At 33.9% G+C, this 27310-nt stretch overlaps 1 protein-coding gene across 4 annotated transcripts in view; it reads left to right on the plus strand.

Annotated features, from left to right (window-relative positions):
* TFPI (tissue factor pathway inhibitor) overlaps positions 1-27310 on the plus strand; it is a 104210-nt gene that overhangs the window by 19407 nt on the left and 57493 nt on the right. Inside the window, exons 2-4 of one of the 4 annotated variants that reach the window (XM_047873312.1) lie at positions 2797-2929; positions 12176-12262; positions 16661-16788. The gene's annotated coding sequence lies outside the window, so the exon portion shown is untranslated. Of the gene's footprint in view, positions 1-2796; positions 2930-12175; positions 12263-16497; positions 16789-27310 lie in introns of those variants that run through there. The other 3 variants (XM_047873313.1, XM_047873311.1, XM_047873314.1) reach the window with 3 other exon arrangements.

Raw genomic sequence — 27310 nt, forward strand, 5'->3', positions numbered from 1 at the left:
AGCACATCTGCCATTCAAATCCTCTCTGTGCGCAGGAACAGAAAAACGGGATCACTTGCAATTGGAGAAGTCTGCACATAACACCTGGATTAAATGATCAAAATGAACATCCATCATCAGTAATGAGACAAACCAAATCGCGTGCCCTCTGATGGAAAGAAATGAGAACAAAACAGCCTCACTTATGTAATAGTCCAAGAAGAAATGCATAACCTAAATTAATTATGAGGAAATACGAGGCAAACCTAATTAAGGACATTCTAAACTTCCCTGTAAATTTCAAAGTGCCAATAAAAAGCCGTGGTATGAAAAAATGCCTTATATCTTGATTTATGTGCTAATATGAAATTAACTCTAAGATATATGTTTTAAATTGTTTTAAAAAGTTGGAGAACTGTGCGTCAATTTTGAAAAAAGTTAGATACATATATAAATAATTTCTAGAGTGACAAAGAAACAGTTAATAATGGCCATCTCTGGAAGTGGAATCAGGTGGAGAGAGAAAGATGTTTATTTTCTACTTCTACTTCCTACTCTTTTCTTTACTGTATGATTTATTTTTAAACTAAACAGACTTTTTTTTAATTTTTAATAATTTTTAAAATTTCTATGACTTGTAAATTTTGTTTTTGAGTCTTAGAAAATGGAAACTATTCTCAGGAAAAAAATATATTGTTTTAAATTATGTAACACAAGACTGATCATAGGTCATGGTACCTGAGGTGTCATTCCATCCTTAATCATTAACTAGCTATGGCTATTAAGCAAAGGCACTTCAATTCTTTTAGATTTATTCATCTTTATAGATGAGATTTATAGGTGAAATTTCTTGTAATTATAACCTTAAATACTCTTAAGAATATATTAAGACATTTAACATGTTGTCAACAGAGGGCAGTAATTAACCACAAATAGTCCCATGTTTTCCATGAGCAAGAAATAAATCCTATTCATAGAATTTGAAGGAAGATAGTATTCAGAGTACCACAGTTTTTCTTGCTATTTTTTAAAATTGTGATTATATTCCAGTTTTCTCCCATTCAAATAAATACTCCAAACAAACACTGCTTTTTCCCACTCAGGTCATGATCTCACAGTTGGTGGCTGTGAGCCCTGCATTGGACTCTATGCCTGCTTCAGATTTTGTGTCTCCCTCTCTGTCTGCCCCTCCCCTGCTTGTGCTCTGTCTCTCTCTCTCAAAAATAAATAAACATTAAAAAAATTAAAAGAAAAAAGGAAATGAGACACAAAAGATAAAAAGGGAAGAATATAAAGTGAGTGATAAGGCAAGGCCTTGTTGACGGGAATTAGAATGTCATTTACTCTGCCTTCTGATCATTTGTGTGGTGCATGTCGATACAGTAGTGCCCACTGGAAAGATCAGAGACAAAGGATTACTACAGATTTGGATTTTAAACTATTCTAGGCTACTTACTGTCTGTACAGGCTAAACTCTGGCGAACTGAATGAAACTTTCCAAAGCTTATATTCCTTCAAATCCAAAATAATAACAATAGCTACTTTAGAGGATTGTTTAAGGATTAAAATAATTATTTATAAAATATATAGGAAAATACTATATATATATAGTTGCTCGATAATGTTTATTAATATCATGATTATTGTTGCTACTATATTATCATACAGATCTCCTTGTTTTAGAACAACTTAGTCTGATAGAGGAAATACTGCATTTTATCCTTAAACATATATATGTATGTACAAATAAATATATATAACTATGTATTGTACAACCTTGAATTGCAAATAACTTGTTCTATGAGTGTTCCACAAGACGAGCAAACATTTCTAATAAATTTTAACTTGATAAACGAGCAATGTCTTGCAATACAAGTAGTACATAACACTGAATGTCACATGATCACAACTGAGCCAATGGTTCTTGAAATTCTCTTTGATATACAAGTGCTTTGGATTACAAGCATGTTTCTGGAATGAATTATGCTCGCAAACCAAAGCTTTACTGTGTGTGTGTGTGTGTGTGTGTGTGTGTGTGTGTGTGTATACGTATAATGTACATGCATGTGTATATATGTATGTATATATTCCTTTAACAAATAATAACCAACATTTTGTTTTTATGAACCAAATTTTGGAAATTTGGTACATGTTTTAATAGTTAAAAATGAATATCAGTTTACCTTTTACCTCAATTTTAAACCTTTTGAGAGAGAAAAACCTGGGATACTGGATGAGAACTTTTTGTTGTTTATAAATCAAAAAAATATGCATGTTAAAAATGTGAAAAATGATTAAAGAATATAGATAGCACTTCACAAAAGAAAAAATAAAAGTGATGGGGTGCCTAGGTGGCTCAGTTGGTTAAGCATCCAACTCTTGGTTTCTGTTCAGGTCATGATCTCACATTTCGTGGATTCTAGTGCCGTGTCTGGTTCTGCACTGACAATGCAGAGCCTGCTTGGGATTCTCCCTCTCTCTCTGCTTCTCTCTCTCTCTCTCTCTCTCTCTCTCTCTCAAAAATGAATAAATAAACATTTAAGAAAAAAAATATTTTTAAGAAAATGAACATTCAACTTCGCTGTTACTCAATGGACTGCAAATTAAAATTTTTGCACATTTTGCCTATAAAACAGAAAACAAACTTTTTAAAGGTACCTTTGAGGGAGTTGGTATATGAGTACTCTCATAAGGTGTGAAGCTCAATTGGTTACACATTTATTTGAAAATATAACTGTAACCATGACATTCTATCCTAAAAGGTTTAAAAAATTAATCGAGATGTGAATTGAACAAGAATTTGTTTTTACTTTTTAGATATTGAAATCAGTGAAAACCTCTAGAAGATAAACTTACACAATTTTGTGTAAATTAAAGAAATAGAATTTTACATGAAGCTCTTGGAATAACTTCTTTCTAATCCCAGCTTTAAAAGAAGATATTTTATAAGGTGAGATTTTTCTTTTGTTCTCTGTAATCCTTGCTTACTGAATAGGAATTGTCATCATTAGTGACATCAGTTTATTGTTCTAAAATGAAGGTTTCAAGAAGACAAGGCCTTTACCTGTCTAGCTCTTTATTCTAGAATAGTTTGTCATATAGTTAGTACTCAATAAATATGTCCATGTTGTGTATGTACATGCTGTTTTATTTGACACTTTGAAATTTTTCCTAAGAAGTTTATAAGTAAAAATATTTTAATAAAAATATATAAACTTATGAGAAGTAACTTCTTAAATTTCTAAAAAAAGTTTATCTGTTAGCAATATTTTTATGATTCTTACAAAAAAATCTAGTCAAACTCTGACTACCAACCATTCTTGCTTTTGTAGCTGTGTCTTGTATCATTAGACAAAGGGAGATAGATAATCACAAAACCTCACTGGTGAGCCATTTTTCTTCAGAATTACAAATGACACTGAGCAGTATGTTTTTTTCTGGTTCTTTTTAGAAAAGATTAGTGAAAACACAAATATATACTTAATAAAGAGATAAAAATGGTTTTAGTTTAAATAAAATAAATATTTTGAATGAAACATTATTATTCAAATAGTTATTTCATAGAAATTTAGGAGAAAAAATGAAATATGGCCTTTTGTAGCAACGTGGATGGAACTGGAGAGTGTGATGCTAAGTGAAATAAGCCATACAGAGAAAGACAGATACCATATGGTTTCACTCTTATGTGGATCCTGAGAAACTTAACAGGAACCCATGGGGGAGGGGAAGGAAAAAAAAAAAAGAGGTTAGAATGGGAGAGAGCCAAAGCATAAGAGACTGTTAAAAACTGAGAACAAACTGAGGGTTGATGGGGGGTGGGAGGGAGGAGAGGGTGGGTGATGGGTATTGAGGAGGGCACCTTTTGGGATGAGCACTGGGTGTTGTATGGAAACCAATTTGTCAATAAATTTCATAAAAAAAAAAAAAAGAAGATATGGTATAAAAAAAAAGAAAAAACAAAAAACAAAACAAAAAAAAAAAACAAAAAAAAAAAAGAAATTTAAGTGATCAGGATAAAATTAAAAAAAGACAGTTTATATGCAATTTCTTTGTAACCCATTACCTGGTATCATTTCAAACATTTTTTGAGATATATTATCACAAACATAATTTTTAGACCCTAATATAATACAGATACATTCTAATACACGTATGTACACATTACATATAGCAGTTAGACTAATTTTACTCAGATGAACTTGAACTCTCGTCTAAGTCTTGTTTTTAAATAGACTTACCAAAGTTTTATACATTTTCTCCTCTACCTAAAGCTCAACAACCTTATTCCACCTTTATAACTTTTTCTAATACTGTAATAACCTAGAAGAAATATTATCAGATAAGCATCTCTACAGTTTTTAATTCCATCCTGTCACATTCCAAGAAAAGAATCTTAGTTCCTGGGAGACAAATGTTCTTCCAGTGTCATAGTATTATTGGAAGATGCTGCCATTTGCCTAATAAAATACAGAGGTCCATGGATCTGTTGGAACAACCTGGCTGACTTCATGAAGTAAACAGGCCTCACACCTTTGACATAAAATAATAAAATACATAAATGATGCCAATATGGTGGCAGGGACTACAGGCTTTCTAGAATATATTTCTGTGGAATTTAGGTCTTTTACATTCATTTAAAAGCCTGCAGCTTTGTAACAGCAGGATATTGACTTACTAAATAATGAAACATTTGTAATTAAATAGCATGGAACTATTAAAGTAATGTATTAGAAGGGCGCCTGAGTGGCTCAGTCGGTTGAGTCTCCAACTCTTGGTTTCAGCTCAGGTCTTGATCTCACAGTTTGTGAGTTGGAGCCCCACCTCAGGCTCTGTGATGACAGTGCAGAGCCTGCTTGGAATTTCTCTCTCCCTCTCTCTCTGTCTCCGTGGCTTGCTCTCATGTGCTCTCTCTCTTAAAGATTATATACTGTAAAAAAACATGTTAAATGATTAAAAACAGACTACATACAGATAGACACAATGTAATCTCATTTCGAAAACAGAAATGTATAATGTACATGCATGTGTAGAGAGCTATCCATGACAGAGAATATATAAAATAAGTTTTGTAATGCCTAGAGTTGGGCAATACATATGAGTAATGTGTGTGTTGTTTTTTTTTTTAAGTTTATTTTGAGAGAGAGAGACATACAGAGAGGGAGAGAGAGCATGAGTGGGGGAGGAGCATAGAGAGAGAAAGGGAGAGAGAGAATCCCAAACAGGCTCTGCCTTGTCAGCACAGAGCCCGATGAGGGCTCTAACTCACGAACTGTGAGATCATGACTTGAGCCGAAATCAGGAGTCAGAAGCTCAATCAACTTAACGACCCAGGCGTCCCTATATGAATAAAGTTTTATTTGAGCTTGGTCTTTTCTGTACTTTTCTTATTTTCTATAATTAACATATTATAATATGTTAATAACTGTATTTTATTAGGCAAATATACTGTAATAAAATAACTATTTTATTAGGCAAATATACTTTTATTTCATTAGGTATTTCACTGATATTTTATTTTATTTTATTTGAAATGAAAACCATTTGAAAGAATGTCCACTTTCTATATTTAGATGAACTTTGTGGAGAAGCCACCTAGCAGGTCCAAAGCTTGCAGAGTGGAATTTCAGAGAAAGAATATGGGACATACTATCAGTTGGTGCAGGATCAGGCAGCTGAGTAGAATCCCCAAAAGTGATTAGTTTTGCCAGGATTTGGCTCAAAGTAGAATGATGGCTCTAATGCAAAGATTTTGCCCTCCAGGAGATACTGCAAATGTCTGGAGACATTTTTAGTTGTCACCATTAAGAGGAAATTGCTACTGGCATCTGATATATAAAGACCAGTGATGTTGCTGCAATGCACAGGAAAGCCCACTGCAACAAAGAATTCTCTGTCCCAAAATGTCAATAGTAGAAAGGTTGAAAACTTGGGATAAATGTAAAATGTAACTGCTGAGAAGGCCAATAAATTGGGAGAAAGCTGTAATGAGTTAAGTTGGCTATGCTATTACCTTTGTGCAGAAACTGAAACCTTCTCGAAATGACCTTCTGTACTTATCTGAAAGAATGAGCTAAGAGTCTAAGAACCTGGGTCTCCCTTAGTTTAGTTGATCTTTGCGTGGAGAGCTGAGATTACAATCAAAGAAAGCATGAGGATGGTTGGCTGTTGTCTTGTGTTCTGAAATTCAGGGCAAGATCACATTATCTAATCATCCAGGCTCTCTGAGGGCAGGATCTATCAAGGGATTGTGTGCTTTTCCTGGTGCTGCATTGTATTTGTTCCAAGATTTATACTTCGATATTGCAAGACTTAAACTGGTGTCGAGATTACATGTCAAGAATGCTATTACAGCTTTTAGTTTATTAGTCACCCAGTTCATAGTAAAATAAGTTGATGCTTCCATCTATAAAGAGCAAAGTAGTACCAAAGAAAGTTTATTTATTTATTTTCGTCACAAGAAAAAAGAAAATGGAGGCAAAAGGAAACCCATTGCTAGAGTAAAATTCTAAAGATGTTTGCTGCCCTGCGAGCATGGGACAGGCAGCCAAAGAGAGTGCTATGTTAAAATTCACGCATCTTTCCAAGGTTAGTCACCTCCTTTGTGAGAAAGGCTATTAAAAGAAAAATCAGTACATTTAGAAGAGGAGTGATTTTCCTAGTTCCAAAGAGTTGTTATATTAGCACCTATCGGCTATCAATTCTATGAAACTGGTAGTGAAGTTAGCCAGGAAACTTTTTTTTGCCTTTCATGTACATTGACTTTGAAAATTATATTATAAAAGAGAACAGCCTCATTTTATAAAAGACTCTCTACTCTTTCAGTCACACTGTGATAAAAATGGTCAAATAGAATAATGTTTCAGAACTTTTTCTTTTTTTTAATGTTTCATTGATGCCAAACTTTTTGCTTTCATTTAGGCAGATTTTAGAATTTTAAAAATTAAAAATTTTGAGAAAATAAACAGTGAAAATGTTCTCTTTCTAGTCTTTTGTTGTTATATGTCCTTATTGATTTTTAACTTAAATATACATATCAAGGAAAAGGAAAAGAAAATACCAAGCATCCAAGTAATTATCATCTAGAATTAATATATGCTAACATTTTCATCACATTTTCTATGTATTTACATTATGGTGCATATTATTTTAGATAAAATATAGTATTATGTAGTATTTTTATATAAAAGATATAAAATATTACAAATACCATTGAAGGTGAACAATTTTTATAGCCTTTTCCAGTTGTATTCCTCTCCTTTCCTTTTTAGAACAACCAAAATAAATGTGTGTCCTTTTACTACATATATATCTTTATTAAATACACAGTATTACTTGTGTGTATTTCCAAAGTTAAGTAAATGATATTCTTGATTTTGAATTTTTCTTAAGATTTTATTTTTAAGTAATCTCTACACCCAACATAGGGCTCAAATTTACAACCCCGAGATCAAGAGTCACATGCTCTACCAGCTGAGCTAGCCAGGTGCCCCACATTTTTTACTTACTGATATATTCTTAAGTTCTCACATGTTTATACATATTCATGAATACCTACTTTTCCAAATAGTATTCCATCAAATGGATATTACAATGTATTTATATATGCCATATTTATTGATTTTTAAATTGTTTTTTACATTTTTACAAAAATCTTGCACTTGATATTGTAAATATCTATTGGTGCACAAAAACAGTATGTAAATTTTGTTTTAGAATAGAGGTAGAATTTATAGGTTAGAGATTATACATAATTTTAAAAAGTACTAATGCGGCTTTGTGAAAATTTTTTTCTATTTTACTAAGAAGGACAATAAGTATTCATAATTTAAAAAAAATTTTAATGCTTATTTATATTTGAGAGAGAAAGAGACAGACACAGAGCATGAGAAGTGGAGGGGCAGAGAGAGAGAGAGAGAGAGAGAGAGAGAGACAGAGAATCCAAAGCAGGCTCCAGTCTCCGAGCTGTCAGCATAGAGCCTGACCCGGGGCTAGAACCCATGAACCGTGAGATCATGACCTGAGCTGAAGTTGGATGCTTAACCAACTGAGCTACCCAGGTGCCCCAACAAGTATTTATTATTATGGTTATGGAAACATATAAGAAAGGTAACATAATCTAAAACAGAGAGGTAGTCTTACCTAATAGTTAGGACTATATGCTCAGAATTCAAACCATCTGGATTCAAATCCCACTTTCATTAATTAGCTGCTTGAATTTGCACAAATTAATGAATCATTTATCTTTATCTTCAAATAGGAAAATAAGACCCATCTCATGATGGTGATGGACACCATCATGAGATGGGTCTTAAATATGGCACATGCAGAATAATACCTGGCACTAAGTAAGCCTTAAATAAATATTAACTATTGTTGTTATGTTTGTTATTTATACTATTGTTTTTACATGTGTAGCTATATTATCCTTACTATTAATCAAGGCATAAGAAGGACTCAAGAGAGCTATATTATCCTTACTATTAATCAAGGCATAAGAAGGACTCAAGAGTTTTGAATACTGGAGGTAATTCTCTGGGTCTTTTAGTCCAGTTGTTTCATCTAATGTCAGGATGTCTTTTGAACAGCTTCCACATGTCACTTTCCCTCCCTTATTTCTTCTAGGAGTGAACATACTCTTTACCATAGAACAGCTCATCCTATCTTTTTAAACTATAATTGGTAGGAAAGTTATCCTAATTTTGAGCTAAAAATATATGTCCCCATTATCTTCATTCACCTAATTATTCTGGAGCAAACTAGATTAAATTTACTGTCATTTCTACACAACCATCTCCTGAATACTTTAAGATAACAAATACAATGACTCTCCCCACCCTTTCAGTTTCTATTTTGAAAATTAAATATTCTGGGTTTAATCAAAATGTTTTAGACATAAGTACTTTTAAAATGTCTAAAGTGTATGCCTTAAAAAAAACTAGGTTTTATCTCACTACTCTGAACACATTCTGCTTTGACAATTGTTCTCCTAAACTATGGTCCAAATATAAGAGCAAAATACTGCAATACTGCAAAGGGAAGTGGGAGTATTACTTTCCTTATGCTAGATGATATAGATCAATTATTGTGACCTAAGATTGTATGATACCTTTTTAGCAGTCATGTCACTTCCATAGGAGTTACTTCACAGAGGTAGATGTATGATGAATCTTATACGCATCAATGAAAGGCAACAGAATTTGCTCTTTATTCACATTTTAGAGATACAGATATACATTCCAGATTCTCCCAGAAGGAGTTAGACAAACTAAATATGATTAGGAAAAAAAATCACATTAATGAAAGTGAAAGTTCTAACTAATCTTACCATGCTGTCGAATAGAATATATGATTCTAAAAACCTAGAAAGAAGAAGCTAGGAATTCAACTTGTTTTGTTTTTCCTCTGAGACATTACATTTTAAAAATATCAATAAGTAGGGGCGCCTGGGTGGCTCAGTCGGTTGAGTGTCCAACTTCAGCTCAGGTCATGATCTCATGATTCGTGGGTTCAGGCCCCACGTCGGGCTCTGTGCTGACAGCTCAGAGCCTGGAGCCTGCTTCGGATTCTGTGTCTCCCTCTCTCTGTGTTCCTCCCCTGCTCTCACTCTATCTCTCTCTCACTCTCTCAAAAATAAATAAAGATATAAAAAATAATAATAAATAAAAAATAAATAAATAAAGATATCAATAAGTAGCAATAACTGTGAAATGCAATGTTTAAGCACAGATGATAGAAAGATTTAGCTTTCCCTATTTTTTTAGTTAATATTTTTTTGTCTCATGAGAAAAATCATTTGCTCAAGATGTCTGCCTATTAATAATGTAAGTTATAACTGAGAGTCCTGTGGAGACTCTCTTGAGAATGCTCAACCATGGTTGAGGTCAACCATGAGTAGACCTTCAAGTTCCCACTGTTACCACTACTTCTCAATAACCATTCTCATAAAAAAAATAAGAAAATATATACTATTAATTAAAACATGAACCAGACAAAACAAAAGTAACATAATGATTCCAGTTCTCAAGTTTGCATTTATGCACCCATTCTGATTTCCATGTGAAAATTCAGTCTAGTTTGAGAAGAATTTATTTTTCTGTAGATGGAGTCAGCTTGTGACCATAAAATTCCTAAAAACCTTTTTGTTATGATTATACTGCTAACAAGAATTTGTTTTAATCCACAACATATTTCAAATTGATTGGTGCTTAATTTTGTTTATACTGTTGTTTACTATCAGTAAATTTTTAGAAAGCATTCTCCCACTAATACTTCATATCCTACAATCAAGTGCATAGGAAGAAAAAGGGAAAAAAAAAAGGGAATAGGGCTCCAGAAATACAGAAGGAATGAGGTCCAGGGGTCTAATTTTAGTAACCAGGTATCCATAGTTCTTTATTCAAGATTATGTAATATAATAATATGGATGCAGTCAAGATAATATATGTATGAGGGAAGAAGATATATAAGTAGAGTATATAGTATGCATTTCTACTTAAATTAACACTTGATAGCAAAGTACCCCCAAATTTACAGGGTTTTTAGCAAGAAAGCGTTTATTTTCACTCACCTTTGTGCGTTGAATGATCTGGATCATGTGGGTCAGGAGAGTCATTTGTCAGAGAAAATGAAAAAAACAAAACTACAGAATCATAAAATTCATAAACTTCTCGTAAAACTCATAAAAATCTACTTACCTATTACTTCTTTGTTTTTTATCTGCTCGTTCTATGAACCAAACCTAGCAATATAGCAAAACTTGATGTCAATGTGGAGGGAAACTATCCTCTTGTCTCTTGGTTATCAAGGAAGGACTCTGTGGGAGGTGCAGCAAATATGTTTGAACAAATAATATAATTTACCACAGAGAAAAGTAGACAAAGAAGCTAAGTATTCCCTTACTCCCTGACATATATCTAAGCCCCTACTTCCCTATGAGAAGAATTGCTTTTAGAAAACTCCTTTCAAGAGAGCCAAAGCATAAGAGACTGTTAAAAACTGAGAACAAACTGAGGGTTGATGGGGGGTGGGAGGGAGGAGAGGGTGGGTGATGGGTATTGAGGAGGGCACCTTTTGGGATGAGCACTGGGTGTTGTATGGAAACCAATTTGTCAATAAATTTCAGAAAAAAAAAATAAATAAAAAAAAAAAAAAAGAAAACTCCTTTCAGAAATTAAGAAAATTGAGATACTTCATGCTTAAAACAACCAAAACGAATTTTCGTATCAGTAAAAATAGGGGCTTGAGAGTTAATTAGTTTTGTTCATAATAAAATAAATAGAAGCAATTTTGTACCCGTGTTTGTATGTGTCATACCTATTACACAGAGTTTTTCTGGATACAATTAGATAAAATTTAGATGCCATTCTTTTTTACATTTGAAATCTGAAAATGTGTATGGTTTCCATTTGCTGATCAGATTTCAGAAACTCATTCTCAGGAAAGTGAACTACAAGCTGTCCATGGTTTATATTCTAGATAAAGGATGAAGGCTGAGACAAAGAATTGAAGCTCAAACACTCATCCCTTGCCGAATCCAATTCAAGACCTTTGTAGTCACACTTTGTGACTTTGTGATAAGTAATTGGTTGAAACATAAAGCAATAGAATGTCTAATCTTTCACATACTTTAGAGTAAACAGACATGAATAAAATAGTTGTTCGATGTGATACAACTTAATTTCATTTTAGATGTTTACCAAAACTTCTGTATATTTTGGTTTTTGACATCCTAAGTTTGTTCTCTGTCCTACAGAAGAGAACTCTTCTCATAGTTCCTCATAGTGTACTCTTCTTATAGTTCCTTCAAGGAATTAATTTCCTTCCATATTTGTCTCACTCATCTAGTTAGTTACCTGAACTTGTTGAAACATTCAGTATATTTTAATGGAAAAGATTCTTAATGGGTAAATTAGGAAATGTTTTCTGATATATAGAACAAGTAAAGAAAAAAAAAAGACTAATTCCTAGCTTGGATATGAATTAAACAAACTCCTAGTAAGAGCCTGGAATGTTATTTGTGTTGTGTGGTGGTTGGAAAGAAAAAGTGAACAGAATGGTAAGGAATGAAAAGGAAAGTACCTTAGTATTAGGTGGGCAGTTGAAAATCCAGATGCTGATTAGATACAAAGAACTTTAAGATACAATGGCAAAGAGTCAAATTGTTGGTGAGAACATTTTTTTTATCCGACTAATTTAGACTTACACTGACTTGTACACAGTGGAATGACAAGCTGGTGGCAGAACTACAAGAGGGAGTGCACGTAATCCTCAGAGAAGAGAAAATGTGAGTCCACAAAGCAGGGTAGTGACAGACTATCTTATCTTAATAATAATTGACCTTCATGTCCCCAGGCTCTCTTCCGCACAAGAATATTCCAGTTTGTGTAAGTTATATGGAAGAAAATGGTGAAAAGTTTTCATTGACGCAACATAAATATGAAATTGATGATTTCTGGGAAATTAATTTTGGCTCAGCTGCCACTCTTTCAAATAAAGTTCTTTACATAATAAAAAAGATTTCTCAAGATTTTAGTGTGCTAAAGAGCAGAAATTCAACCAAGTAGATATGAATCTAACCAATTGCCAGTTGGTTTTGTTAAGCGATTCATAAACTGGGCAGCATCCCATCTAGAAAATAGAGGAGAGCTCCAAGGAGTTGTACAAAATGGAAGGTTTTTTATAGGAAGTAGGTGGAACAAGAAAGTAAAACAAAAGAAAGGATTGTTCCAGGCAAGGTCACTTTTCCTTAGAGTGAAGGGCAGGAGGTCAATATTGGGTGAATTATCTTATCTGCCTTTGGGGATGTGTGAGGGCCCATGTGACAGATTACTTCACTGGTGCTTATCAGGAAATTCCAGACTAACAGGTTAAGATTTACCTTTCTGTTGGGGGAGGTTGAAATTGCAATTAGGTATTAAGCCCCAGTTTAGTGACTTGGCCTAAGTGATGCCATTTTGGGCCTCTGGTTATCTTTTTAACAAGGGAAACAGGGATTGAGTACTACAAGGATGTATGTTTTTGAGTACTTAGGAGAATTGGAAGTAGACCTGGAGAAGGACTTTGCTGTAGAATTCAGACACCCTCTCTCACCTCTCCTGTTCCCAGTCTTGTCTTGCTTTCATTCTTTCTCATCTCCTCTCAGAGGCTGTACATTCTCTGTCATTCTTTTCATCATTCTCTCTCCACATAATCAGCTTGCATATATCATTACAGCTGCCAGCTCTTTCTCTATGTCAGCTTTTTAGTTAAGAGCTTGGCACCTACTCTATACTTTTTCTACAGCTCTTAGTTCAAGTTCAAAAAAAGAAATCTGATTGGCTGAGCTTAATTCTACCCCAACAAAGCCTGTAGATTAGCCCCCAAATTAATCAGTGTTCATTCCAATCCAAAACCAGGCAAATTTCCTCACAAATGTGAGTAGGAAGGGAACACTGAATATGCTTGAGAGGCAGAGTCTGAGGTAATAAGGGGTAATTATGCAGCAAAGTTTCATTGTTAAAACCAAAGTTTTAATGCACACAGCAAAGTTTTTTGTTTGTTTGTTTTTTGGGGTTTTTTGGTATGAAGTACAGAATAGGTGTGAGAAAACCAAAAGAGTATTTAAGCATCTGCACTTTGAAGTCAGACCACACAATGTCAATCAGAGCTCCACAAACTATACTTAACCTTCCAAAACCTGTAGAACAGCCATTAGAAGGGAGCAGGATTTGTCATCCCAAAAACATGCCTCTCTGGCATAAGGACGATTTTAGGCTGTTTTTTGTTGTGGGGTTTTTTGTTTTGTTTTGGTTTTGTTTCTTTTGTTTTTTTGGCCAAGTTAGAAAGGCTTTATTTTTATTTAATATTTCATTGGCTTGCTTTATAACTTTTATTTACTTAAATTTCCTTAATTGAAGTATAGCTGATAATATCACATTAGTTTCAACACAGTGATTGAACTAACATTATACTATGCTCATCACAAGTGTAGCTACCTACCATCTATTACAACACTATTACAATAGTATTGACCGTATTCCCCATGTTGTACCTTTTATCCTCATGACATTCATTCCATAACTGAAAGTCTGTATCTCTTACTTAGGGTGATTATTTTTAAAAAAACAACAGACACAGGAAAAGCTTTGAAAATGGAGAAGTTATCGGGGCCCCTGGGTGGCTTAGTTGGTTAAGCGTCTGACTTCGGCTCAGGTCATAATCTTGGGGTTTGTGGGTTCGAGCCCTGTTGGGCTCTGTGCAGACAGCTCAGAGCCTGGAGCCTGCTTCAAGTTCTGTTTCCTCTTCTTTCTGCCCTTCCCTCGCTCATGCTCTGTCTCTCTCTCTCTCAAAAATAAATAAACATTTTAAAAAGTTAAAAAAAAAAGAAAAAGGAGAAGTTGTCTTTTATTAAGGGACATTTACGTTTATACAAGAAATCCCCATCAATACAGGCATCTCCCTCTGTGTGTCAGGAAGAAGAGAATAACTAAATCTTTAGAAATTTATCAGTGGAGAAGGCAAAGACTTAAATTTGCATAGCAACCTAATCCTTGTTTGCTGTGCTTTTCCTGATAGTCTCCCATAACTGGCTCACTCACCCCCAACATCATCTTTTGTCTTTAGAGATGTTTAAGATGGTAGCTTGGGCCACTTCAAGGAGTCATTCTGTTTTCCTGGGTATATCCTATGTATACAGAAGGTATACATGTTACTAAACTTCTGTTTGTTTTTCCCTGTAAATCTTTTATTATAGGGTGGTCTCACCCAAGAACCTAGAAGGGTAGAGGGAAAATTATTATTTCTCTCCTACACCATTGTCTAGAGGAAATAATTTTATTTGTCCTTCAAGGTCCTTCTAGCTGGAATAAGAATTAAATTGACATGAGATAAACAGGAGAAAATAAAATTTAATTTTGTACATATGGGAAATCCACACAGACATGGAAATTCCAAAGACAGGCAAAATGAGGTATATGTGTCACTCTGAACTAAGGAGCGGTTAGGGGTCTGATACTTCAAACGGAAAGCATGCAATTCACTGGAAGATAAAAAAGAGTAAATATTCGGTAAACAAACATTTGCAGGGCTATCAAAAACAATAGGACCTAGAGACTTTGATCAAACAGGTCTTGCTAGGTTCTTTTCTACCATGCCTAGTTCATATCATAATGTAGTTATCTCTAGTGATAGTTCTATTTCCGAAGCAGATCCTCTGTCTAAATCCTTTTAGGCTGTCGTGGGGAAGGTAAACAGTCTTTTCTGAATCTGCTGAGTTTTGAGTGCTTTTAAATAAAAAATAATCTTCATGCCAAATTGAGCCATCTTGGGGTGGTCTGTCCTGGGCACCTTCTTCATAAGCTAGTTGTGAGAATTAAATGAGCTTATTTATGTGCTAGATCCCTAATAATTATTCAATAAATATTAAAAATACAGAAGAAGAAAAGTTACCCCTCACACAAAGATTAAAGGAATGAAACAAACAAAAAAAGAAAAGCCAAAGGCACAAAGACAATCTAAAAAGGGAAAAACAGGAAACTGATGGATTTTTTGATCAAATGACTGAAACCTTAATGGAATAGTAGATTCTGAAATCGTAGGAAATCTTTAGTGATCTTAGTCTGATATGATCATAATTCCATTATGAAAACACTAAAGGTTAGTGGAAGAGAGCCAAAGCATAAGAGACTCTTAAAAACTGAGAACAAACTGACGGTTGATGGGGGGTGGGAGGGAAGGGAGGGTGGGTGATGGGTATTGAGGAGGACACCTTTTGGGATGAGCACTGGGTGTTGTATGGAAACCAATTTGACAATAAACTTCATATATTGAAAAAAAAAAAGAAAACACTAAAGGTTAACCTCATGACAGCAACTTACAGCAGAACAATTGGACATATTTAAGAATTTACAAATTATGTGAAATAATATCATTATCATCATAATATAAACAATAGTAATAAACACAAAAATTTACATTTATTGAAGGTGCGTGTCTTAAGTGCTTTATATATGTTTATACGTATACATATATGTATTAATCCATTTACTACATATATCAAACTTAAAAACCTTTATTATTATGTTAGGGAAAAAGAAATGGATGCTCAGAGAGTTTAAATAATTGACCAAAGCTGCAAAACTAGCAAAGAGCTGAGGTTCAGGGTTCACAGCCCATCATTCTGCAATAGATAATTCTCTAATCCTAGGAAACTTCAGAAGCCCTCGGATTGTTTTCTTAAGTATACCGATAATGTGTATAAAATAATTTGAAGAAAAAACAAACTGGAAAAAGAGGTCATTTTATTAAGTAACAATGTAATAGTAAATATATATTGTAAAAATATATAGCTCTGAGGGGAGAAGTGTTTTTTTTCTTTTTTTAACTGATTATAAAAAGAATCCTGGAAAGTGAAAGATATAGTTCTTCAAGAACAGTAATTCTGAATTCTGTTCCCTTCATTTTGTCCATAATAGAAAAGCCTTTCAAAGTGTTTGGCGAAATTAGCCTAAATACTATTGGAGTGACCTAAACAGGAAGCCTGGCTATTCCCAACTGCCTGTGATCTCTGAAACCAGCTCTGGGGCTCCCTCTTTGCTCCAATAGACAGGAGCGACTTTGGGCTACATAATCATCAAATTCTTACCTCGCCCTTCACTGCTAGTAGGATCAGATTACATTTCTTTCACTATTCTCCACTCCCCAGTTTCTTGATCTGTTTAAAAGAAGTAGAAAAGATAAATCTTCTCTTCAGTGCCTGGAAGGGAAAACAAAATAACCTCAACTCCGCTTTGAAAAAAATCTTTCCAAGAACTTTCTTCAGAGATTTGACTCGTGAGTACTTGGCAATATACTTTCTAGCCCATGAGAAATAACCTTTATTTATTTTTTCTTGGGAGAAAAACAGGGTACTGAGAGGTAAAGGCTGGTAGGGGAGGACCATTGTCTGTAACCCTATAAAGAAAATTGACTCTTCTCTGTAAACAAAGTAAACTCATATTTCAGTGCAAAATTAAGTTCTCAGCACTTTGCATTTAGTTCTAATGCAAATATATATGCAGTATATATTTATGTTTGAAGACCTTGAACATTTTTGTAAGAAGTTGGTGATATGTAGTCTTTTTTGTAATTCTTAGCTTGTGATAGCAATTTGTTACTCATTGTGTGTTTAATTGGAATTTTCTGAAGATTTGGTTTACTTTTAAATAGTATATATTAACATATAAAGAAATATGATTGAGAGACTCCCTGGCAGCCTTATGTTTAAAGAACCTTCTTCCATTACCTTTAATTGTTGGTAGTTAAAATGAAGCATAAACATTAGAATTCTTGTAAACTAAATTAAATATTTTATGCCTGTATTAACTAATCTCTCTAAGGAAATACTTTACAAGCCTTCGAAGAATAAAACTCACATTCTAAGATACTTAAATAAGAATATATATCATTTCACTATTTGTAGAACAATGATGTTAATTAAAGCAATAGATCACAACCCTACATGATGTACTATCATGTTCATGTTGGTTATGAAACATTAAAATTTGCTTCTGGTAGCCAATAAAAGCACATAATATAAAAGTACACAACCACCGAACTATAATGAGACAAAGTTATTTAACTATGGAAAAAGCTCATTTGTGTAAGTAATACCAAAACATGAAGGCCAAACAGTGCCATGTAGGAAAAAAAGAAAAGATAAGCAACAGCCACAGTGTGACTCAGTGCTCTGGAAATTAGTCACAAAATGACTTTGTAAATTGTGTGATAAACACAGAGGGCAGAACCCAAGCAGGAAATCTACAGCCCAGAGAGTCATATTTTATGTATAAAGGCATAGTATTTACATCAGAAGGGAAACATGTCAATTTTGAGATACTGCAAAGTTTTTAAACCTAAGAAAATCCTTTCCTAAAACAGTTTTAGATTGTTTTTAATTCATCATTCTAGTGCATGATTATTTCAAGACATTTTATCAGTATCTCCTCTAATCTTTAAACTAAAGAATGAATACTGTCTTTGAAAATGTATTGGAGTATGCAATTTAATTCAGAGCCTATGGGTTAATAAAATTATATAAGATATTCATAGGGATCAAAGGGGTTAAATATTAATGTAAATACAGGTAATTTAACATTATAGATGTAAAAGCAAAACTTTAAAATACTTGGAGAAGGGCACCTGGGTGGCTTAATCGGTTAAGCATCCAGACTTTGGCTCAAGTCATGATCTTGCAGTTCACAGGTTCTAGCTCTGCGTTGGGCTCTGTGCTGACAGCTCAGAGCCTGGAGCCTGCTTCGGATTCTGTGTCTCCCTCTCTCTCTGCCCCTCCCCCGCTCGTGCTCGCTCGCTCTCTCTCTCTCTCTCTCTCTCTCTCTCTCTCCAAAATTAAATAAAAACATTAAAAAATTTTTTTTAATTAAAAAATTAAAGAATGTTGTTGGAGAACTTTAATGACATACATATTACTGTTTGGTTCCTCTTTCCATTAGGTTTGCTGAATGGCACAAGTTTTGTTTTGTTTTTGTTTTTTTAAAGGTATGGTCTGATACCTTTAAGTATTTGTTTTACATTCAATAGACTAGATCAAAATGTGGCTCCTGTTCAAATGGATTATGCCATCAGTTGGTGCTTGCTGGTCTGATTGTAACTCTAGGCTTCACTTGCTTGTTGGTCATATAACTATTCTGACTAGAATCTTCTATTATAAACATTTTTGCTAAATTTAAAAATAAAATAATCTATGAAGTGGGAAATTGTGTTATTAAACTATACTTTTTATAATATTAATTTACTCTTCTCTTGAGAATTAATTTCCTGACCATTATTTTATCTATATTATTCAAATTCAAAAGATAATTGGACAAGATGAGTAACTACTGGAAGAAAAGGCCAAGTTCAAAAGGCTTTACTTATTCTCAGAATACCTAGCAACTGACCAAATAGTAAATGCTATATATTCTTTAGAAATGGTTGGTTTAAATTCAGTGTCACAAACTTTTAAGACACATTTCAACTCAGATCACTACCTAATTAGCAGGAAAAAAAGTGCAAAGTAAAAATCTTTGCAAAATAAAAGAATAAAGGGCAGGAGAAACAATATGAAAAGGGAAGGGAAGTACTTAGAATAGGATTTTTAAAAAATACCTTATTTATTAGTATACATAAATAAGTTGAATGATAATATTGGTTAAAATAAGTTAATTATATCAGCAATTTATTTTTGCTATGTAGACATGATTTAAGAACTGTACTATAATTCACCTATTTCAGTAAAGCCTGACTCTAGCACCCCCCTATTTTTGTTTTCCATCTAAAACATTTAACTTGGGAAATTAATTTACAGATTTGTCTTTTTAAAAACAAAAATGTTCTGTTGTTATTGTTGTTAAAGTCTATTTACTTACTTTGAGAGAAAGGGAGAGAGTGGGAGAGCGTCAGAGAGAGAGGGGGAGAGAGAGAGAGAGAGAGAGAGAGAGAGAGAGAGAGAGAGAAAGAGAGAGAGAGAGAACTCCAAGCAGTCTCCTCACTGTCAGCACAGAGCCCGATACGGGGCTCAAAGTCACAAACCATGGGATTGGGACCTGAGCGCAAATCAAGAGTCGGACAGTTAACCCACTGAGCCATCCAAGAGCCCCTAAAAACAAAAAATATTCTTAAATGTATTATACCTTTTATAGAAATACACTAAAGCTATTATTTTTTGTTTGTGCCTTGGATATATCTGAATTCAAGAAATTGAGTGACTATTAAAGTCCTTGTTTCTGAATATTAAATTTCATCAAAATGAAGAAATGTTGCAAGTTATTCCAGAAAGTTCTTTCTCTAGTAGGTCTCTGAAATCCTCCATGACTGGTTTCTTGGTGTGATGTATCATCGCCAGGAGCCCAGTCTTCCCACTACTCTTTTTTCCTTGTCTTCACTTTTTCTCCAAGTGGCGGGTGTCATGTAGAACCAAAGCTTAGGATTCAACTACCAAAAGGCTAAGGATGACCTAGTCATTGCCACATTTCTTCTTTCCAGAACCAATAACAAAAAGCACTGGATCCATGTCAAATTTGCTATGTTCATCTCTCTTCAGGACTTCCTTTGGGATCCTATGTTCTCTCTTAGTTGGAACAAACACATTTTAAATTTATTTTAAAAACAAAAGAGTAAAAGGACACCGTGATCCGTAGTAGAAGTGCCAGTGATGCAGTCTTTCTATTCCAATTGTTCTGTCTGGTGGACCACAGTTCCCTGACGTGACATGGACTTACTGCAAGGAATTCCCTAATCAAAATGTAATGATAGCATAGTAGCATTCTCTGGAGACTGAATAAATATTATATGTTGTTGATTAGACTATTTCAACATCAGAAATGTGAAAGTATCAATCAATATGGCACTAATAAAATGTAGTGTTTTTATTACCAAGCATAATTTACCACTGGCATCCTTCAACTGTACCACACCCTCAGTGCTGCCACCACTCTGCTGCCAACCTCAGTTTATCTCTCCTCTTCATGATTCATATCAATGTCTATCCTCGCCTCAAATCCCATAATATCCATCTCTAAGCATCACCTCGTTCTTTACAAGACTTAAAAATGGAGTAAACTTTAGTAATGGGATGAGCCTTCAGAATAATAGTGTTTGTTGCAAACTTTTGATATTTTTAAAATCCATTTAGGAAACTTCAAATTATCTTACAAAATGAATCAAAATGATTATATTAAAATATCATATGCCTACTCTTGCTCTTTTTTGTGCCAACTATTTTCAAATATGCATGAATGTAAAATGAATGAATTTCTGATTCATACTACAAGAATGGACCTTGAAAGCATGCTAAAGTGAAATAAACCAGACACAGAAGAACATATAGTATATAGTTCCATGTGTATATCCAGAATAGAGAAATTCATAGAGCCAGGGAGTAGATTAGAGTTTACCAGCATCTAGAAGAAGGGATAAATGGTGAGTTACTGATTAATGCATACAGAGTTTTTGTTTGGAGTGATGAGAAATTTCAGCAGTTGGTAGCAGTGATGATTGTACAACACTGTGAATGTAGTTAATGCTACTGAGTTGTACACTTAAAAATGGTTAAAATAGCAGGGGCACCTGCGTGGCTCAGTCAGTTAAGCCGCCAACTCTTAATTTCACCTCAGGTCATGATCTCATGGTTCATGAGCTTGAGCATGTTGGGCTCTGTGTTGACAGCATAGAACCTGCTTGAGATTCTCTCCCTCCCTCTCTCTCTCTGTCCCTCCCCAGTTGTTCATTCTCTCTCTCTCTCTCAAAATTAGATGTTAAAAAATGGTTAAAATAGCAAATTTCATGGTATATCTACTTTACCACAATAAAAAATAAAAACAGAAAACTATTAAAAAGAATTCAGTGTATGGAAACCAATTTGACAATAAATTTCATATTAAAAAAACAGAATTCAGTGTGAAGAATTCTAGATTCAAGATAATATTCCTTTTATATTTTCTCAATAGAATAAAAGTACAAATATTATAATATTGGATACCTAAATTTTAAAAACTGAAAACAGGATCTTCCTGTTTTGTTTCCTGATGCAAACTGGAACCTATTTTTACCTGATATTGCTGTCCTGGAGGCTAATGTTTTTTATTCATATTGTCGTTTTTGGTTTTGGTATCAGGGTAATTCAGGCCTTACAGATTGAATTGGCAAGTACTCCTTACCTTCTGTTAAATTTTCTGGAGTAGTTAATGTAAAATTTGTATTATGTTTTCTTTAAATGTTTGGTGGCATTCATCAGTGAAACCATCTGGGACTGAAATTTTCTTTGTGGAAAGGTTTGTAATTACAAAATTCTATAAAAAATAATTATAAGCTATTCAGATTATTCATTTCTTCTTGAGTGAACTTTGGCAGTTTGTCTTTCAAGAAATTGGTCCAATTATCTAAGTTGTCAAATTTATACGCATACGACTATTTCCTTATACTAGATTCTGTAATAATGTGAAACCTTCATTTCTTGATATTAGTGGTTTGTACATTCTCTATTCTTTTATCAGTCTATATTAAGATCTTTTCATTTTTCACTTGTTTGTTCATAAATAAAATGGACTTTTAGGCAATATATAATTTGGTCTTGATGCTTTACTCAATCGGGAGATATTTGCCTTTAAAGTAGAGTGCTTAGAGCATTTATATTTGATGTGATCATTGATAGGTTTGAATTCATGTCTCTCATTTAGCTGTTGTTCTATTGGTCCTACCTATTTTTCTTTTCTTTTTTACTTACTTGGGGTCTTTTGAATTCAGTATTATGTATGATAATATTTTATTGCCTTTGTTGGTTTGTTTGCTATCATTCGTTGTTATTTTAGTGGTTGTTTGGGGGCTGAGAGTGTACATCTTTGACTCATCCCATTCTACTTTCAAGAGATGTTAAGCCATTTCTCTAATAGTACAAGAAACTTCAAACAGTGTACTTCTACTTTTCCTTCCCTGGCCTTTGTGCTATTGTTGCCATATACTTTGTTTCCTTACATGTTATAAATTTATTCTGGTTTCAATTAGTCATCTTTTTAAAATAAACTTTTTACTTAAATACATTTAGATTTACAGAAAATTTATGAAGCTAAAAAGACTAGCCATATGCTCCAAACTTACTAACATCTTATATTAGTAGGATACATTTGTCAAATTGATGAGCTAATGATCTTTTAAAGAGATTTAAATGTTAAAAAAAATCTTTTATATTTGCCCATGTAGTTACATGCTCTGGCATCTTCATTCCTTTGTATAGATCCACATTTCCATCTGATGCCATTTGCCTTCTTAGGCACATTCCTTTCTTTCCAGGACTCCAATTACATGTATATTAATTAAGATGCTTGAAATACCTCAAAGCTCAATTATTTATACCAGTTGAGGCAAACATAATCCCAAATGATAAATGCTGTAGACGAAATTTATATTTAGCATTAGAATTTGGTCTTATAATCAGGTGAAAGTGGGTACATTATTCAGATTTCTATATATCTTATTGGAGTTCTGTGGTTTTAATCTCTTTTAGCATAGTTGTTCAGTCCATGAGGATAGGAAACAGGTACACAACAAAGAAATTATTGTGCATCCACATCCTGATGTTAATGTGCTTTCTCAAAAAATTGTGAGATAAGCAATTTATCTTAGAAACACCTAAACCTTTTTTTTAGTGCCCATAATTTTATTCCTATTTTAGTCTTCCCAGGATTAACCTTTTTGTGTATGCTTTGTATGTTTTCTCTTAAGGAATTGCTGATGAATGTATCAACTAAAGAAAGATGTTTAATCCAGGAGAACTTAAATTAGCCACAATTCACATGGCAAGAGATTTCTTTTTTTTAATTTTTTCTATATATGGTCAGTTCATTTAAAGCCATTTTAAGTTTGCATGCATTAATTAAAGCCCTTTAAAAAGTAAAAAGTCCTTGAAATACCATTGTTTGCCATTTCATTGTTATATCAACATTACTCTCCCCACTACCACTTATCTGCATTCCATATCATCATCTCCATATTCAGAAACCAGAGACATACAAGAGACGGTCTCTCCTTGTAGTAGGTACTGGACGCCTCAATTAAACAGAGTGAGTGGGCATCCACAGATGCCCAGAAATGTGCATAAAAAATATCTGTGCCTGTGTGTATTTGTATTTTAGAAAGGAGTCTAATTTCCCTCAGATCTCAGTAGCTTATATCTCACCATGAAGGACATACCTGAGATGTGATTAAATATCTAAAGAAAACAGAATATAGAGTTAGGATCAAAAAGAGTATCAAGTAATAATATGTCCTAGAGAAGGCTAGATAAAGAAGTTATCTTTGTAAAGTTTTTTTTTGAAGATTTTTATTTTTAAATAATCTCTACACCCAATGTGGAGTTTGAACTCACAACCCTGATATCAAGAGTCTCGTGCTCTATCAACTGAGACAGCCAGGAGCTCCTCTTTATAAAGTTTTTCGTGTGAGATAAGCCATAAAGTTATCCAACGAAAAAGAAATCTTTGAGAAAAGATCTTTTTGAAAATCCAAGGGAGAGATTAAATCATTTTTAGATATCTTTCAGTTCTATCATTATACTTGAATAAGCAGATTCAATTTTTAATATCTTCAAAGCTGAGTATTAACTCAATATGCTTTTTATATATTAGGTCCTTTGCATGATACAAAAAGTATGCAATGCCATACAGTTCAATAATGTATAAATTAATTTAATTATTAATATTTAAAGTAGCTTACAAAAAAATCAAAACTCTGTTCTCTATTCTCGGAAAATTACAATCAAAGGAATTAAGTAGGGCATTTAACAAGAAGAGGTTATCGGATTCCTGATTATATGAGTATGTATTAGACTGAATTTGGATGGGAGAAAAAGAAATGACAATTTGGACAAACTAACTGGTTTTTATAAAAATGTAAAATAATGAGCCTTCATTGAGGAGGAACCAAGAAAAACAGAGAACTATTTATTGGATCCTATGAGAAAAAAAAAAAAAGAAGTGGCACCAATTGCCTTTCATTCTCTGGGCCTACAGTTCTCATTCTCTTATGGGTTTGACATTTTATAGTCTAAATTGAAGTAGCTGAAGATCAACATGCTAATGGTTCCTGGAAGTCCATGACTCAGTTCCCTGGGGTTTCCCTGTTCCTTTACAGTGGTGATTCAGAGAAGTTGAACTCAGGATGTCATCAAAACATATGGGTACAGTCACGAACAGCTGCAGTTTCAATCTGGAACTAAGCTCAGACACCTCCAGATAGTTTTCATTAGAGCACAAGCATAAATTCCAGGATTTTTCCATATGAGGACTTATTTCACCAGCAATTACTCTCACTGAGTGAGAAAACTGATCATTATTGGTTCACCATGTTTACTGTACTTCAGGATAAAATCTTTAGCTCATAGGGGCTCCTGGGTGGCTCAGTCTGTTAAGCATCCTACTCTTGATTTTGGTTCAGGTCATGATCTCACGGTTTGGTCCATGAGATGGAGCCCTGCATTGGGCTGGGTGTTGACAGTACAGATCCTGCTTCATCAGGTTCTCTGTCTTCCTCTCTCTCTGCCCTTCCCCTGATTGTGAGCACTCTTTCTCTCAACATAAATAAATAGAGATTAAACAAAACTTTTAGCTAATATTTGGAACCATAATACTTTTCCAGTCAGAAAGAAAGTTACCTGCTTCCTCCTCTTCAAAGATCCTTCTAGCTGGACTAAGAATCAAATTGATGTGAGACAGATTAATGGAGAAAATAAAATTTAATATCGTATGTATGGGGAATCCATATAGACATGGAAATTCCAAAGACAGTCAGGCAAATGAGGTATATATGTCATCCTGAACTAGGGAGTCTGAGACTTCAGAGGAAAGGAATGCACTTCACAGAGCAATAAGAAGAACAGATGTTTGGTAATTAGATGCTTGCCTTGCCATACAAATCTTGAGGTCACTTAACATAAAATTCATCTCTGCTAGTAACCCTTATTCTGGGAAAGAAAATAAAAATTTCTCTCTTTTTTAAATTTTTTTTTTACATTTATTTATTTATTTTTGAGAGACAGAGCACAAGTGGGGGATGGGCAGAGAGAGAAGGAGACACAGAATCTGAAGCAGGCTCCAGGCTCTAAGCTGTCAGCACAGAGCCCACTGTGGGACTTGAACTCACAAACTGCAAGATCATGACCTGAGCTGAAGTTGGACGCTCAACTGACTGAACCACCAGGTTATCCCAAAATTTCTCTTGAGCTCATAAGGTGTTGATTGCCTTCAGCTCAGAATAATCATTATGCCAAAGTGGCCCATCCTGAGGCAGTCTGCTTGGGGCCCCCCACACCATACATGGGCTAACATTTTGCTGTCCTTTTCTCATATAAACTAAGATAAGCAGAAGCAGAAAATTGAGAAGTTTCTAATATATTTGTCTAAGCAGAGACAAAATCTGTGATGATGGGAGACTCTGAGGGGAAATTAGAAAACTTGACCAGACTTTAGTTATTGATTCTTGAAATAAAAAAAAGGTAATATCAACCTGAATTGCATTAGCTATGAATCAAAGTTTTAATTTGAACCCTATTAGGAGGGTCTCAACCATTTTTCTGTGTCTTTCCAAAGTACATATACCCTCTGATCATAGATGTTACATTCAATGTGAGTTAATAGATTCATTAGAATTAATACAGTATTTGTATAACCAAAAGATAACAGATGATAGATATGTTGATAGATAAATAGATAGATAGTTATATAGAGAAGCAATGGTCCTGCAATACCATTTTCCTATCTTGCTCTATAATGGGTACCTAGAAAAGCAAATATAAAAAGTAGGAAAAATAGAAGCAACTGTAGATCTTCCAATATTGTTCTCTTTTTTTTTTTTTAATTTTTTTTTCAACGTTTATTTATTTTTGGGACAGAGAGAGACAGAGCATGAACGGGTGAGGGGCAGAGAGAGAGGGAGACACAGAATCAGAAACAGGGTCCAGGCTCCGAGCCATCAGCCCAGAGCCTGATGCGGGGCTCGAACCCACGGACCGCGAGATCGTGACCTGGCTGAAGTCGGACGCTTAACCGACTGCGCCACCCAGGCGCCCCAATTGTTCTCTTTTTAAATATGGATGTTGATAATAATAGAAAAAAAAACACAGTTAATATATTCAGTTCTTTCTCCTCACAGCTGTATTTATTGTATTCATTTGTATCTTTTCTATTTCCTTCTATTTGAAGCTATTGGCTTCAGTAGTTAAGCAGAACTGAATTCTCAGAAACCTCCATTTTGGTTTGATATAGAATACCAACTTTTGTCTCCCTCCTCCTGCTAAAGAAAAGACATGAATACAGTATGTTGTGAAACGCTTTGCTTTTAAATAAACTTAGTATGGGAAGCAGAGTTACTCTGATAAGGAAAGATAAACTCAAAGAAATGAATGACATCTACTTCTGAACAGCAAAAAAAAAAAAGTCTTACAAATTTAACTGTAAAATCTAGACAATATAATTCCACGCATATTGTTCTAAAAGACTTGGTAATCATGGGTAAATATATAACAAACAATCTTTGGCATTATTTCCTCTATTATGAGTTTCTACGTGATTTCTCTTTGCTCATTATATTTTTAGTATTTGAAGATTTATATCATATTTTCTTCAGACTTGACTTACAGATTTTTAGAAATATTTATACATATTTACATTTTCCCGACTCAAAACTTCTAATTATCTCTTTATTCTCCTCTCTCCCTGCCCATCACTTCTCAATTTTCCTTCTCAATTTCCCAGGTCTCTGTTCTCTCTTAACTAGCAATAAAAATTAGTATTTTTTAGTATTATTTAAAGGGAGATTATGGGGCGCC

This window comes from Prionailurus viverrinus, chromosome C1, assembly GCF_022837055.1.
Source record: "Prionailurus viverrinus isolate Anna chromosome C1, UM_Priviv_1.0, whole genome shotgun sequence".
NCBI lineage: Eukaryota > Metazoa > Chordata > Mammalia > Carnivora > Felidae > Prionailurus > Prionailurus viverrinus.